Source organism: Panthera tigris, chromosome C2 (assembly GCF_018350195.1).
Source record: "Panthera tigris isolate Pti1 chromosome C2, P.tigris_Pti1_mat1.1, whole genome shotgun sequence".
NCBI lineage: Eukaryota > Metazoa > Chordata > Mammalia > Carnivora > Felidae > Panthera > Panthera tigris.
Genome location: NC_056668.1, coordinates 152,590,756 through 152,595,707, shown reverse-complemented (window position 1 = coordinate 152,595,707; position 4,952 = coordinate 152,590,756). Strand labels below are relative to the sequence as shown.

General features: G+C 49.6%; 1 non-coding gene across 1 annotated transcript; it reads left to right on the top strand.

Moving 5' to 3' along the window:
- Positions 1–4,537: 4,537 nt before the first annotated feature.
- On the top strand, positions 4,538–4,622 carry TRNAR-UCG. The gene has a single exon. It is a non-coding gene; the product is annotated as a tRNA-Arg (tRNA).
- Positions 4,623–4,952: the final 330 nt, after the last annotated feature.

Genomic DNA, 4,952 nt, shown 5'->3' with positions numbered 1-4,952 from the left:
GGCATCACAGGGTTCACGATGGTAAGTACACCTAACTCCAAAGAGTGTGGACAGAACAGTAAGGACCGTAGTTGCAGTGAAGGCAATTTAGGGGAAGCAAAACATCACCCACGCCAACAGGTTGCCATAAATTATGACGTAGCTTTATTTGAAGTTAATTTGCAATTTTGTGTTGCTTTTATGATTGAGTACGAATTATAAGGATAAGAAATGGATATCCAGCGTTGTCTGAAATATTTATTAAATTAAATAAAATGATTTACTTCTGACTCCTTCTAGCTGCTCTTCTCATTTCTACCCCTCACCCCTCCGTGCACGACGGGCGTGGGCGGAGAGCTGCACGGCTGCACGGTACGCGGCTCCCGCCAGAGGCTCCCGCCACGGCACCCTGCAGGCTGGGGAGGAGAACTTGACCTTGGCAGCTTTGGTCTGCTCAAGGGGAAGTGATGGGGAAATGCCCAACAAAAAAGAGGCACTCCCATGGCGAGACGGCTCCCTCTATGGACAGAAAGACTCTCAGCCAGTGTCCAGTGTTGTACAAATGAGACGGGTCTGAGCTGTGCAGATAAGCAAGGGGAAAATGAGCAGAAGGGGAGAGGGCAGGGGAGAGGGCGGGGGAGGGGCAACAAAGCGTGAAGGGGAGGGGGAGGTGCAGGCTTCCAGTTGTGGAGAGAGTAAGTCACGGGGCCGAAGGGCGCAAAATAGGGAATATAGTCGGTGGTACTGTAGCCCCGCTTCAGGGTGACAGATGGGAGCTACGCCAGTGGTGACCCCAACATGATGTACAGTCTTATCCACGCGTTACATTGTACACCTGAAGCTAACGTAACATTGGGTCAACTGCGCTTCAATCAAAAAAAAAAAAACCTCACTGGATTTACAAAGTGACTCCGCAGTTTAGAAGCAGTGGCCCGTGGTAATTAAAATAGGGTACATGCGGGGCGCCTGGGTGGCTCAGTCGGTTAAGGGGCCGACTTCAGCTCGGGTCATGATCTCACGGTCTGTGAGTTCGAGCCCTGCGTCGGGCTCTGTGCTGACAGCTCGGAGCCTGGAGCCTGTTTCAGATTCTGTGTCTCCCTCTCTCTGACCCTCCCCCGTTCATGCTCTGTCTCTCTCTGTCTCAAAAAGAAATAAACGTTAAAAAAAAATTTTTTTTTAAATAAATAAATAAATAAATAAAATAAAATAAAATAAAATAGGGTACATGGGTTAACAGGTGAACGAAACTCAATATAGTCGACATATATTGATTTATCTGTTGATTGATTTCATGCATCAGAAAAACAAATTTCTTTAATCCAATGGGGTACTTAAAAACTGAGAACAAACTGAGGGTTGATGGGGAGTGGGAGGGAGGGGAGGGTGGGTGATGGGCATGGAAGAGGGCACCTGTTGGAAGGACCACTGGGTGTTGTATGGAAACCGATTTGACAATACATTTCATATTAAAAAAATTTAAAAAACACAAAAAATAAAAACAGTAATTGAATGGGGTAAGTCGAAAAATTATGTCAGGGCAGCTGGCTAGCCACCGGGGGGGTGGGAAATAAAATCGAATTCCCTACCTAACTCCTTGCGCCAAAACAAATTCTGGATAGATGAAATATTTATAGTTTAAGAGTTGAATAAAGATATACATAGGAAATAGTTTTAATATTTAATCCTGGCGTTTGGGGTGGGGGTGCCCTCTAGGCAATGTGTCAACATCAGAACCCGAAACAGACAAGATCACAAGATCGGGGAGTCAGAGCACTGGAATACCATCAGGTTTCTTTGAAAGGGAGGCTCACCACGGGTGTGCCCCCGAGCACCGGACAGCAAGCAGGAGATGACACTCAGCGATGGCCCTGGAAGTGCCAGTTCTCTCCTGCCCAGCCCACACCGTCCTCTTGGAAAATCTACCCTCAATTCCTCCTCCGGAAGGTGCCATGTGCCTGCCCCAGCATCGCACACAGCTGACGGGGCTAGGGGTGGACACCTGACCTAAGCAGGCTACCAGAATTCCTTTCCCAGGAATTTGGAGACAGATCCCTGTGGCTGAGTCAGCCAGTTCTGAGGGGACACGCTATAAGGTCACGGAGAGTCCGGAGCCAGAGCTGACACAGCACATGCACCCCTGTGAGCCAGCAAGCCCCAGAAGCTGGGGTGAAGCGGGCTGGTACGCAGGGGAGGAGAGGACACCCAGCCAAGGCTTAGCTGGAAGCCCCTGGTCCACGGGGAGAGGCTGGAGAGTCTGTGCAGGTGACCTCTGGTTCCCATGCGACCTTTTCGGTGGGGCCCCCATGACCTTGCGGTAAGCGCCCTCTCTCCCTGAGTCGCTTGGGGGGCGCAGTGCCCTTGCGACATCACGATTCCTGCTGGGGATGCACCTTGCACGGATGTGCATGCTACCCGCTGCCGTGAAGGAAGGAAGGACCAAGTCAGAGCTAAGGGAAGTGGGGGGAGGAGAGGTCACGGCCAGCTCCATTCCGTTGAGGGTGATCAGACCGAACAATGGAGGCAGAGCCTGAGAAGACCAGACCCACGTGCAGTCACTCAGAGCCCGCAGAAGGTGGCCCGAGTCCCACAGCCTGGCCACGGAAAATACTCAGAAGCCACAAATGTAGGACAAAACGTCCCACGGTGCTTCTGCTATTTTCAAGGGAGTAGGCAAAGCAGAGAAAAAACAGCAATGTTCAGCCCTCGAATGATTCTTAGGACGGCTGAAAAGCCGTGCAGGGCAGTTTGAAAGCGGCTGCCTCAACAGCTCTGCTGACTTCTCACAACCTTCCCCGCTTTCCCTGGGACTGGCTTCCACCCCCGAGGGCAAGTTTAAAGAAAGAAGCACCATCAAAGGGATCACCCTCCGGTCTGAAGATGCTGGTGCCTTTGGGCCAAAGGCAGGCCTTTTATAAAAACAGAATCAAACTCCTGCGATCACATTTTGGAGAACGGAGACGCTTCTGGAAAAAGGGTTTGCGTTTTTGTTTTTTAATGAGGGCAAAGGGGCAGCGCAGCCACAGCCAGAAAGCAAGCAGGTGAGCCTCAAAGAAATGAGGAAAACGGAAGTAAGAACCTTCCAGCAGGGAAGGGTCCACGCTCGATCTTGCTGTCATGTTTCTAGCCAGGGATGCTTTGTCAAGTGGCCGCATCTCCGCAGCCAAGAATCTGAGCTGAAAACAATTTGGGCGGAGGTGGGTGAGGATCAAGCATCTTCCTTGTGCACACCTGCCCACCAGCTTCGTGTGTCTGGAAGCACAGACGGGAAAGCTGGAACGCTTTTGCGATAGAAACCCACCCTCAGCCTCTGTGTGGCTAGATGTGCCTTTTTTTTTTTATATTTATTTATAATTTCTTTTGAGAGAGAGAGAGCGCACAAGCGGGGAAGGGGCAGAGAGAGGGAGAAAGAGAAACCCAAGCAGGCTCCATGCTGTCCACGCAGAGCGCAGAGCCCAAAGTGGTGCTTGAACTCATGAACCATGAGATCATGACCTGAGCCGAAACCAAGAGCTGGATGTTTAACCCGACTGAGCCACCCAGGTACCCCTACATGTGTGTTGGCATATTAATTGATGGTTTGTCCTCCCTGAATTGCCCTCCCTCTTTCCTTCAATTCAAGCTGGTTCTCAAGGTACATGGCAAGACAGAAAAGACAAGTAAACCGTACGATCTTCTGGTTTTGTTTCCAAAAGCCATGGTCAGCTGTAGGGCGAGGCAGGTGAGGCTGCAAAATTTAAGGAGTCAACCAAAAAAAAAAAAAAAAACCCAAAAAACTTGGAAATCAGGATAATTAATATTTTAATGCAATCGTTTAAAAACTCGAAATTAATACCCTAAAAAATCTGCAATTTTTAAGGTGCACCCTTAAATTTAGCAGCTGAGATAGATCCCCGTTCACTTCACCTTAATCCCAGCCCTGCCCAGGGGAGAATTTGGAAGATCTATGGAGGGTGTAAGGAAGGAGAAAGGCGCTTACAGAGAGAAAAGGAGAATCCCCCTCCCCAACCATTCCAAGTGGTCCTTCCTGGCTTGAGGAAATAGAATCCTATAGGCTCCAGAAGCCCCAGGGACCCAAGTGGAGGGCCACTGGCGGGTCAAGACTCCAAAGAAGATTATGGACTGTTGAACAAAGGATTCCCAAACCCTAGGGTGGCAAGGGAGCAGCAGACAGGTGGGCTGGGACAGAGGTGTGTCAGCAGTAACTGATCATTGAAGGCTGCCGCCCTTGACGTGGCATTTCACAAGCCCCCAGGGCTGTGATCAAATGCGGAATGAATGGCTGAGGTCACTGCCCACTGTACCCTCAGCCAGCAGACTGGGAGGACACGGTCGAAACGTCATTCAACTGACAGAAAATAAAATGATGCACATCCCTTGTTTCAGACTAATATTCATACCAGCTGCCTCCAGATAGGGAAACTGAGGTCAAAAGGTTAATGAAGCAACTTGCATTACGCGCAGATTAAAAAAAAAAAAAAAAAAAAAGACTGCGTGAAACTACATTTGATGGAGAAACATATCGATTTCAACATGTCAATTTAAAATGACTTCCTGGGGCGCCTGGGTGGCTCAGTCGGTTGAGCGTCTGACTTCGGTTCAGGTCATGATCTCGCGGTCCGTGGGTTCGAGCCCCGCGTCGGGCTCTGTGCTGACAGCTCAGAGCCTGGAGCCTGTTTCAGATTCTGTGTCTTCCTCTCTCTCTCTGACCCTCCCCCGTTCATGCTCTGTCTCTCTCTGTCTCAAAAATAAATGTTAAAAAAAAATAAAATGACTTCTTTAGTTTTAGCAAGAATGCTTATTAAAGTATTTCCTGTTTCCAGAGTTACCTCCATGATGCTCCTGTATAAATCTCTCTGTCAAAGGCCAGGGAGCCCTGGTGAGGGCTGGCATGAAACGAGGACAATCTAAGAACCGTCCGTCTTCCCCACCCCCACCTTCCTCCCACCAAAGTTCTTCTGGGGAGTTAGAGCAGA